General features: G+C 39.0%; 1 long non-coding RNA gene and 1 pseudogene across 1 annotated transcript in view; both read right to left on the reverse strand.

Annotated features, from left to right (window-relative positions):
* Positions 1-6,263: 6,263 nt before the first annotated feature.
* The window catches only part of LOC122227968, a 40,588-nt gene continuing 34,616 nt past the window's right edge, over positions 6,264-12,235 (reverse strand). Inside the window, exon 3 of the long non-coding RNA XR_006206303.1 lies at positions 6,264-6,663. This is a non-coding gene — a long non-coding RNA (uncharacterized LOC122227968). The remainder of the gene's footprint in view (positions 6,664-12,235) is intronic.
* LOC122228896 lies at positions 8,705-8,814 on the reverse strand (annotated as a pseudogene).

The raw sequence follows: 12,235 nt of genomic DNA on the forward strand, positions 1-12,235 counted from the left end.
TAATGGATCAGAAAATTCATTATTGTTAAGGTGCCAATTCTCCCCCAATTGGTCTATAGATTCAATCAATTTACACAAGGGTGTTGTTTGTTTGTTTGTTTGTTTGTCTGAAATTGACAAGCACTTTCATGAATGTATGTGGAAATGCAAAGGATCTGGAAGGAACCAAATGATCCTGAAAAAAGAAACAAGCTGGAGGATTTATACTACCTGACTCCAATATCTACTAGAAGACTACAGTATTAACATAGTGTGATGCTGGCATATAGGATACAGGTATATATGGATAGACATATAGATCAATGCAGCTGAATAGCAAACCCATAAATAGACTCATATGTATATGGTGAGTCAAAGGCACCAAAGCAATCCATTAGGAAAGGAAATGCCTTCAATAAATAGTGCTCAAACAGATGATTATCATATAAGGAAAATGAACCTCAACCCTTACCTCATACCATGCACAAAAATTAATTCATGGGATACCTAAATGTAAAACCTAAAACTAAAACTTTTAGGGGAAAAAAAGGAGACATGGGAGCAGGCAAATTTTTTTAGACATGACACACAAAGCAATAATCAGAAAATAAAACAAGTGATAAATTAGACTTCACCAAAATATAAAACTTCTATTCATCAAAAATATCATTAAGAAGATAATAGGCAAGCCGCACAATGGAAGAATATATTCATAAAACATATATCTGACAAAGGATTTATAATCAAAATATATGAAGGATTCCTAAAGTTAACAATGAATAGGCAAAAGTTTGACATAGATTGTTCAGAAAGGAAGATATATGAAAGGCCAATATGCACATGAAAAAGTATTCAACACCATTACTCACCAAGTAAATACAAATGAGGCACTTGGGTGGCTCAGTCGGTTAAGCCTCCGACTTAAGCTCAGGTCATGATCTTGCAGTTTGTGAGTCCGGGCCCCACATTGGGCTTTGTGCTGACAGCTCAGAACCTTGAGCCTGCTTTGGATTCTGTGTCTCCTCCTCTCTCTGCCCCTCTCCCACTCACGCTCTGTCTCTCTCTCAAAAATAAATAAGCATTTAAAAAAAAATTTAAAGAAAGAAAATGCAAATGTAAATCACCATGAAATACCACTAACACCCACTATGATGGCTAAAAAATTTTAAAACTGGTATCACCAAATATTGAAAAGGATGTGAAGCAAACAGAACTCTGAGACATTGTTGGTGGGAATTTAAAATGGAACTCTTTGAGAAAAGGTTAGGCAATTTTTTACAAAGTCAAACACAAGCCTATACTTTATTTAGAAATTTCATTCCTAAGTATTTAAGCCAAAAGAACTAAAAATACATATTCACAAAAAGATGTGTACAAGAATGTTCAGAGTAGCTTTATTTATAATAGCACAAAACAATAAACAACCCAAACATCCTTCGGCAACTGAATGGATAAACACATTGTGGCATATTTCTATGATTAAATAATTACTCAGGAAATGAAGAAACAAAGTCCTGATACATACACCAACATGGATAAATTTCATGAACATAATGCTAAGCAAAAAAAGCTACAAACAAAAGAATACATACTGTATGATTCCATTTAGAAGAAGTTCTAGAATAGGTAAAACTAATCTAAAATGAAAATAATCAGAACAGTGGTTCCCTCTGAGAGGCAGAGAGAAGGGCTGATGGAGAAAGACAGGATGGAGCTTTCTGGGACTGAAACATTTTATATGATGATAGAGGGGTGTGGGTTATATAGGTGTATCCATTTGTCAAAATTACATAATTAGCTTTTTTGCATTTCAATATATGTAAATCTTACCTTAAAAATAACCACAAAAACAATAGTAACAAAGAGAGGTAAGTGGGTGAAAGCATAGATAAAATAGGAATAACAGAATATTAAAATTATTAAAGCCAGATGATAGATACATTGAGTTCATTATATTATTCTGCTTACTTTGTATATGCTTGAAATTTTTTACAATAAAAAGTTTTAAAAATTAGCTGGGTCCACCACATTTCCTGGTAAGACCCCTGTGGTCAAAAAGCTCATTTTCCCACTACCTAAGACTATTTTAAACCTCCTCCTCCACTCTCCTCCAACCTTCCACCTTCCCTATCTCCTAGTCACAAACAGTTCCTCCCACCACTAAACCTACAGGTCTACTAGTATTCACATCCACACTTTTCTCCTCCCTTCTGTTCCAAAGAAAGAGGTGGCATTTCTTCTTTCCAATGTCAGTCTCTCTGTCTGAGCCTTACAGTCCTGTCCCCACCCCCACCGCCACCATCCCACTTTCTCAGAAATCTTGTGCCTTTGATTATCACTTTCTTCTCTTATCATCTCTGCTGGCTCCTTTCCCATCAACTTCTAACCACTTTCAGGCCTCTTCTATCCTAAAAACAAAAAACATAAAACCCTGATTCCACATTTTCACTAATACTGCCTGTTGCCCTCCTTCTTCAGAACCAAATTTCTTGAAAGAGTTGTGACACTAATTGTGTCAACTTCTTCCATTTCCATCACTCTTTGGTCATTCCAGTCTGGCTTCCACCTCTGCCACTTCATTTGAAATGTCTCTTATTAATTTCACCAATGGCCTCCATGTCACTAAGGGAAAAGAATAGTTTCAGTCCTTACCTTGCTTAGACACTAGGTAATATTTATATCTCCTCCTTATCAAAAACCCTCTCAAAGTTTCTGTGACTCCATATTCCCTGGCCTAAGTCTCATTTGTTAACCTCTTGTCCCCTTCCAGAACCTTATATGCCTGAGTTTCCTAGGTCAATCTCTTACGTCTCTCTCAAAACATTGTACCTCTCCTGGATGATCTCATTTGCTTCCATCTGTATGCTAAGGACTCCCAAATGTACTTCTCCAGCCTAAATTTCTGTTCACACTCCAGAACAATATATCCAACTCTTTATAGTGCTCTTGGATATCCCAGGGGCATCTCCAACTCTGCATGTCCAAAGTTGAACTCTCACATTTGTTTCCCACAGGACTCCCTGTATCAGCATCTGGCACCACTTTCCACACAGTAGCTCAAGCCAGAGATCTGGGCATCCTTGACTTTTACATTTCCCACACCACCCACATCCAATAAATCACCAAATTTTGGAGATTCTACTTTTTAAATATCTTTCAAACCTTCACTGTCTCTGGTTCATCCTAGTCCAAGCCACTATTTTCTCTTTTTAGACTCCAGTTATAGCATGCATATTGATCTTCTTGTCCTCAGTCTCCCAAGTCTCCAGCCTTTTTAACATATAACAGCTGGAGTGGTCTTTCTAAATTTACATTTAGATCATTTTCCAAATTTTTCAAATTTACATTTGATCATTTTCCCCACTCCTCCTCAGTCTGTTTAAAAACATGCAGTGACTTCCAACTGCCCTAATGGCAAAGTAAAAAATACTTAGCATGGCCTAACAAGACCTGTGTGTTCTGGCTTTGCTTACCTCTACAGCCTGGTTTTAGGCCTCTCTCCTTCAGTCTCTTTCTTCCAGCCATACCAAGACAAGTGTGGCAGTTGAATCCTCTGGGAAGGAATGCTGAGATGGAGTCAGGAAGGCAAAAGGTTTATTGGGAGTAAGACCTATGAAAGGAAAAGGGAGCAAGGAGGATTGGGCAAGAGGAGCCATGAAGATAGCAATACAGGTCTGTCAAAGTATTTGCCAGAGAGCTGTGGAGGAATGACTGCACATTACAGGACTCCCACATTAGGCAGAAATGGCCAGGTTCTTAAACCACAATCTTAGTTACTGGCTGAAGCCATGGGAGAAGAGCATAACCTCCTCACAAAAGCTGAGGTGGAACTAAAGGAGTTAAAGGCTGGCAGCTGGCAGTAGACCTTACCCCTAACAATCCTTTCTTTGAATGGGGAGCAGCCATTTTAGTGTCTACCACAAGGGGGCATATCACAAAAGCCCCTTTTGAAGCCTCTGGTTTTGGGGAACACTGCCTAAAGAAATAACATTTGTGTAGATTAAAATTGACCAGGGAACTGTGAGAGTATACCAGACTAGGAAACAATAGTATGTGGAAAGGCCCTAAGTGGCAAGGGTGTTGGATTCTTGAAGGAACTGAAAAAAGGACCCAAGTGACTGAGCACAGTGTGTTGAGAACAATGTTGGCTTCCAGCATACACTCCAGAAATGAATCTTTTAGGGTGCCTGGGTGGCTGTCGGTAGCATCCAACTCTTGATTTTGGTTCAGGTCATGATCTCACAGTTCGTGAGTTCGAGGCCTGCATCGGTCTCTGCGCTACTGGTATGGAGCCTGCTTCAGATTCTTTCTCTCTCTCTCTCTCTCTCTCTCTCTCTCTCTTTCTCCTCTCCCTCTCTCTCTCTCTCTCCCCCTGGCCCCCCCCTACACTCTCTCTCTCTCTCTCTCAAAATAAATAAATAAACTTTAAAAAACAAAAGAAATGAATCTTTTCCAAACTGAATGTGTGTAAGATGTTTTTGAGGACCTCTAATTAAAATTGCAGATCCCTGGGCCCCACACAGAAATTCTGATGCAGTAGGTCTGGTGCAGAGCCCATTACCTGTGTTTTAATAAGCACTTTTTCCTGGGGATTCCAAAACAGGTGGTTCACAATATACACCCTGAGGATTGTGATCAACAGTAGCTGTTATTATTATCTCTTTACTTGTTCATCTCCCATAGATTGAGCTTCTCTCAGGGAGTTTCCTAGCACCAAAAGTAAAATATGTATTGATAAGTATTTGAGGAATGAGTAAATGACAAATAAAAAATGGAGGCAGGGCCATGTAATAAGAATAGGATACCTAAAAGCACCTTGTAAACTATAAATAAAATTTTCTATGCTGTGAACAGTGACTTTCAATTTTTTTGACCATGTGGGACAAAAAGAAATACTAAGAAATACATTTTACTTTGTGATCTACCACATGCACACACTATACGCTCTACACACAACTATAAACAACAGACATACCAATACTTATCCTTTACTGCATTCTGATATTTTCTATTCTATTCTATCCTTTTTCAGAAAATAAATTGTTTTAATAGGTCATTAATGAGTATTGTACAGTTTAAAAAACAATGAGTGAAGTGATATTTTTTTCCCACTACTCCTTAACCCACCCTGTCTCCACTCCCCAGCTACAATTTGGCCTTGCTAAATTAGCAACAGGTACCTAGTTCTGTGAACTTAATTCTCAAGTCTGTACAGGTGCTTCCTCTGACTCAAAGGGCCCTTCTCCCTTTCCTTACTTGAGTAATTCCCATTTATTCTATCCTGTTCTGTGTCCTGGGAACCTTTCCCTCTCCTGGGCTAAGACAGCATAGTGTTCTTATCTCTGTCACTCTGTATGGAAATTGTCTGTTTAGGTATCCATACCCCTCAGCAGACTCAATACTTAAAAGTCAAGGATTGAATAAAATGAGCACTCAAAAAATGCTTTTCAAATACCTGAATAAAACCAAAGTGCTGTTATGTTATTTTGAGAGGGGAAATCTGGGTGCTGGAGGGGCAAAGGAGAGGCATGAGCTAAATGATATAATTTGTGTTGTTAAAAACATGAAGCTTCTGTAAACAGACCAAGAGAAACCTAACATTTTCAGATCCCTCCAATTTCTATGACCCACTAAAACCATATATTAGTTAGGTTTTAGTTCAAGTAGAGTGCAGGTTTTTGCTCTGGTTTTTTACAGAGCCTAAATATTCAATTGTTTTAAACATAAATATTAATAGAGATATTGACTCACTGAGAAGTGATAAAGGCTTTGGTGCTGGAATCAAACTGATTGGATCAAAGACATAACCTCAAAGTGCCCAGTATGATATGGCCATAAATGAGATGGACACATAGCTCTTAGAGGGGGTAGAGAGGCTCTGCTCCTCAGCACACCCAAAAGGCACCTTGGCTAATGTCCCCATACAAAGTGAGGAATTGAAATTACAAGGTCTTGTCTTTTCTTTATTCATACAGTTACTTCTGTTAGTTGAATGTATTCATACTGTATTTTGGGGACAGTATTAACAAAATCCAATAACATTTTTTAAAGTTTTTATTTAAATTCCAGTTAGTTAACATACTCCAATAACATTTTATTTTTTTATTTTTTTTTATTTTTTTAAATGTTTATTTATTTTTGAAACAGAGACAGATAGAGCATGAACGGGGGAGGGTCAGAGAGAGAGGGAGACACAGAATCCGAAGCAGGCTCCAGGCTGTGAGCTGTTGGCACAGAGACCGACGCGGGGCTCGAACTCATGAACCGTGAGATAATGACCTGAGCCGAAGTCGTTGGCTCAACTGACTGAGCCACCCAGGTGCCCCATCCAAAACGTTTTAAAGATGTTTGTATTGTCTTTATAAACTGTTTAGTCTTTGTGAAGACTTAAAGTATTTTTGTCATTTCTTAGTCCCCTTCACTTTACGCATTTCTACTTAAAGAGGCTCTTGACACTCTCTCTCTCTCTGTCCCTAGAGTCTTTCTTCTGTCTTGTATTCCTCCTCTTCTTTTGATTAATCAGAAACCAAAAGTATCTTTGAAATTCAGTTCTTTGACATTGAAGGAGGAAAGGGACTACCTTTCACCACACTTTATAAAGGCGGATGCCACAGAATGAGGCTCAGCCCTTGACTGCTGAGAGGTAGGGCTGGTGTTCAGCAGAGGTGGCAGTGATGCAGGGATCTGAGAGAAAAATGAAGACGTATGGTTACTTATGAAATGTCTATTGTGCAGTCTCATTCTGTTCTTCTAGAATACTGACACTAGGTGAACTCAATCAACCCAGATTTAATTTTTATAATCTTCATTTATTCTATTAAGATTTGAAAAGTGCCACATAACAGACCACCAGATAGTTGTATATTTACCATATGCACTTGTGAAATGGCCTTGCTTCCATTCTTTTCTTTTTTTTTTTTTTTTGCCTGACATTAAGTGCTTTGTTATTTTTTTTTAAATGTTTATTTATTTTTAAGAGAGAAAGAGAGACAGAGTGTGAGCAGCGAAAGGGCAGAGAGAGAGGGAGACACAAAATCCGAAGCAGGCTCCAGGCTCCAAGCTGTTGGCACAGAGCCCGACGCGGGGCTTGAACCCATGAACCGTGAGATCATGACCTGAGCCGAAGTCAGATGCTCAACTGACTGAGCCACCCAGGCACCCCTTAAGTGCTTTATTTACACCATTTTATTTAATCACAATAGTAATTCTGTATGGAAGGTATAATTTATCCTATTTAAAGATGAGGAAAATAGGGTTCAGAGATGGTGATGTAACTTAGCAAAGTTCATACAGCTCTTAAATAACAGAAATTGAACGTGACCCCAGGTATGTCTAACTCCAGTTACCATGTGCTTATTTGTCTTTCCTTTCAGGGGTTTACTATCTAACTGAAGATATTTAAATGTGATATATTAAAAGTATTAGGCAGCATAGCATAGTAAATGCCACATATACAACAAGATAATGTGTAACAAGTTCTGTGAAAATTTGATGAAGAAGGGAGCATATCCAGCTGAGGTATGAAGATGTAAGTTTTGACCTAGATCCTAAAGATATAAGATATGACTGATGGGGTTGGTGGGTGGGAAAGAACAATATGCATTTGGGGTTGGGAAAACCACCTTCTTCAGATGTGTTGAGATGGAATAACACAAGTTGTATTCTGTAGATGGACCTGCTTCCATTCTGAAAGCATGTGGTCTAACACTGAGCAGCCTGCTTGTTCATGCTTAATACAGAAGAGAATTAAGAGAACTGTCATAACATTTACAATGAATGCTATGTTGTAAATATATATTTACAATACTATGCCTATTGAGACCTTTTGTCTTTTGAGAGTTTTTTCCAACATCCAGAACCCTTGTCAGTTATGAGTCATATAAACAATATTAGTAGAAATTAAAAAAATTACTCTCAATCCCGTGACTGCAACAAATCAATACTCTTTTTATTCCCCCTTGTTTCCTGTCCTTGACTGTGTATCTATTAGACGTTCCACTTGCAAATGACTAAACAATAAAGGAATTGCTCAAGATGAGCTTGAGGCTTGACCTAGCAGCTCAAACTAAATCACCAAGTACCAAGTTTCTTTCATTTACTCTATTCTGCCTACCACTGTGTTGCTTTATCCTCAGGCACCATGTGGTAACCTTAGGGAGTTCCAGGCCCTCCCAGTATGGTAGCAACAGCTGTAGAAGTTCTAGATCCCACATCCTCACACTTCATCAAGCCCTAGCAAACAGGCTCTGATTGGGTTACCCACCCATCCATGAACCAACTTCTATGGAGAGGGAGATAAAATTCAGATTGACCTGAATTATCAGGATCCACCTACATAGCTGAGAACTGGTGAGAAGTGGTTTCCTTAAAAACAAAACACATGTGGGGCACCTGGGTGGCTCAGTAGGTTGAGCGGTTGAATGTCTGACTTCAGCTCAGGTCTTGATCTTGCAGCTTGTGAATTTGAACCCTGCATTGAGCTCACTGCTGTCAGTGCGGAACCCGCTTCAGGTCTTCTGCCCCCTCTCTCTCTGCGCCTTCCCCATTTGCACTCTCTCTCTCAAAAATAAATAAGTCTTAAAAAAAATGTGCTCTTAGGAAAAAACAGAGAAAGGATGCTAAGCAACATAAATAATATATGCCTATTACCATGTGCAAGCTTGATTTATCATTGTAATCATGGCCTGGATGTGATTTTATATTCTGCTCTTTAAATGTAATCTTTTATAGAATTATATTTCAATATGTTGGGCTGATAGTAAGCATACTTTCAATTAACAATAACTGCGCCTCAGATAAACTCCATTGGCTACGACACTGCCACTGCACAAAGCTTGAGAATAAACATACTTTCAATGCTGTTAGATTTATGCCATTTTTAGTGACTCTGTCGTTTAAACTTGAATGTAAATATTGTTGACACTAATGAAGAAGCTAGTGACAAGTCATTCAAATAATATAAGCATGTAAAATTAACCATTTGTGGAAGCTGGTGTATCATAACAATGATCAAAACATATCTTTGGGGGCACCTGGGTGGTTCAGTCAGTTGAGCATCCAACTTTGGCTCAGGTCATGATCTCGCTGTCCGTGAGTTCAAGCCCAGCATCAGGCTCTGTGCTGACAGCTTGGAGCCTAGAGCCTGTTTCAGATTCTGTGTCTCCCTCTCTCTCTGCTCCTCCCCCACTCATGCTCTGTCTCTCTGTCAAAAATAAATAAATATTAAAAAAAAATTTAAAAAAGCCGTATCTTTGGTATACAACCCAACACCAAAAAATAATAACAATAATCCAATTAAAATGGGCAGAAAACATGAACAGACATTTCTCTACAGAAGACATACAGATGGCCAACAGACACATGAAAAGGTATTCAATGTCACTTATCATCAGGGAAATGTAAATCAAAATCACCATGAGATATCATCTCCCACCTATCAGAATGGCAAAAATCAAAAACACAAAAAACAGGGGTGCCTGGATGGCTCAGTCAGTAGAGCATGTGACTCTTGATTGCGGGGTCATGAGTTTGAGCTACACTTTTGGGATAGAGTTTACTTAAAAAAAAAAAAATTAAAGGGGCACCTGGGTGGTTCAGTTGGTTGAGTGACAGACTCTTGGTTTTGGCTCAGGTCATGATCTCTCAGTTCATGAGATCAAGCCCCGCGTCGGTCTCTGTGCTAATGGCATGGAGTCTCCTTGGGATTCTCTCTCTTCCTCTCTCTCTCTCTCTCTCTCTCTCTCTCTCTCTCTCACTCTCTCTCTCTGCCCCTTCCCTACTAATGCTCTCACTCTCTCTCAAAATAAACAAATAAACTTTTTCTTTAAAAAAAACAAAAAACATGAGAAACAAGTGTTGGTGAGGACGTGAAGAAAAAGGAACTCTCTTGCACTGTTGGTAGAATCAAACTGGTGCAGCCACTATGGAAACAATATGGAGGTTCCTCAAAAAATTAAAAATAGAATTACTGGGGCACTTGGGTGGCTCAGTCGGTTAAGCCTCCAACTTCGTCTCAGGTCATGATCTTGAGGTTCATGAGTTTGAGCCCTGAATTGGGCTCTGTGCTTGACAGCTCAGAGCCTGGAACCTTCTTCGGATCATGTGTCTCCCGAGGTTCATGAGTTTGAGCCCTGAATCGGGCTCTGTGCTTGACAGCTCAGAGCCTGGAACCTTCTTCGGATCATGTGTCTCCCTTTCTCTCTGTGCCCTTCCCCTGCTCATGCTTTGTATCTCTCTGTCTCTCAAAAATGAATAAATATTTTTTAAAATTTTAATAAAATTACCATATGATCCAGTAATTACACTACCGGGTATTTACCCAAAGAATACAACACTAATTTGAAAAGATAAGCACCTCTATGTTTATTGCAGCATTATTTACAATAGTCAAATTATGGAAGCAGCCCAAAATGTCCATCAATAGATGAATGAATAAAGAAGATTGTGGTATATACATACAATGGAACATTACCCAACCATAAAAAAAGAATGAAATTTTGTCCTTTACAACAACATGGATGGATATAGAAAGTATAATGCTTAGCAAAATAAGTTAGTCAGAGAAAGACAAAAGCCATATGATTTCACTCATATGTGGAATTTAAGAAACAAAACAAAGGAAAAAAAGAGACAAACCAGAAAACAGAACTTTTTTTTTAAGTAACCTCTACACCCAACATGGGACCCTAACTCATGACCCTGAGATCAAGAGTCACATGCTCCACTGACTGAGCCAGCCAGGCAACCCTAGAAAACAGACTCTTAACTATAGAGAACAAACTGATGGTTACCAGAGGTGGTGGGGGGGGGGGGAGGGGGAGGGAAGGAATGGGTAAAATAGGTGGAAGGGATTAAGAGTACACTTATCTTGATGAGCACTGAGTAATGTATAGAAATGTTGAATCACTATATTGTACACCTGAAACTAATATAAAAGTATGTTAACTCTACTGGAATTTTAAGAAATTAGGGGTGCCTGGGTGGCTCAGTTGGTTCAGCATCCGACTTTGGCTCAGGTCATGATCTTACAGTCTGTGAGTTCGAGTCCCACATCGGGCTCTGTACTGACAACTCGGATTCTGTGTCTCCCTCTCTCTCTGCCCCTCCCCCACTCATGCTCGCTCGCTCTCTCTCTCTCTCTCTCTCTCTCAAAAATAATAAAAACATTTTAAACATTGTTAAAAATTTTTAAATAGAAAACAATATCTGCTAAGGCTGAAGAAAAGAAAAAAACACATCTTTGGTATGGCCAAGAGTTTAAGGCCAAGACTTTAAGTGAATATTTATTCACTGATTTATTTGCTTATTCAACAGATGTTCAACAAGTGCTTGTGTGTGCCAGTGTGTCCTAGAATTGTAGGGAATACAAAGATTAATTAAACCTGGTCCCTGAGCTCAAGGAATGTATGATTTTTTTTTTAAGGTTCATTTATTTATTTTGAGAGAGAAAGCACACACATGTGTGTGCCAGGTGGGGGTGGGGGCAGAGAAAGAGGGAGAATCCCAAGCAGGCTCTTTGCTGATGTGGGGCCCAGACCCACGAACCATGAGATCATGACCTGAGCTGAAATCAAGAGTTGGATGCTTAACCAACTGAGTCACCCAGGTGCCCCAAAGAATGTACAGTTTTTATCAGCCTTTTCCCCAAACTGCATTCGGGGTTTTGTAATCTTGTTTTCTATATAATTTACTTTCATGTAGCAAAATTCAATTACAACCTCAAGTTTATATCTCTGATAAGCTTCTTCCCTGGGACAGCCAGGACATTATTTCAATCTTCAGGCTGACTCTCAAGCCACAGGACTGCAGTGTCTGACTACAAAACAGATCCTTGCATATCTGTTTATGTGCTTCCAGAACTTATTATCAGAATATAATAATAACTATAAAGGAATATTTGACTAAATAGAGATAGGTACCATATTCCTGGATGTTGGTCCTTCCCCAGTTCTTTCTTTTTTTTTTAATTTGAGAGAGAGGGAGAGCAAGAGCAGGAGAGTGGAAAGAGGGAGAGAGAGAACCTTAAGCAGGCTCCATGCTCAGCAGGGAGTCTGATGTGGGCTTCGATCCCATGACCCTAGGATCATGACCTGAGCTGAAATCAAGAGTCTGACACTCAACTGACTGAGCCACCTAGGCGCCCTCCCAGTTAATGTATTTTTAAGTATAATTCTAATCAACATCAAATTAATTTTTAACTGTAACATGATTTAAAGATAATTTTAATATCTTCTGGAAGAATATAAAATAAAAAATG

The sequence above is a fragment of the Panthera leo genome, chromosome C1 (genome assembly GCF_018350215.1).
Source record: "Panthera leo isolate Ple1 chromosome C1, P.leo_Ple1_pat1.1, whole genome shotgun sequence".
In the NCBI taxonomy this organism is placed as follows: domain Eukaryota; kingdom Metazoa; phylum Chordata; class Mammalia; order Carnivora; family Felidae; genus Panthera; species Panthera leo.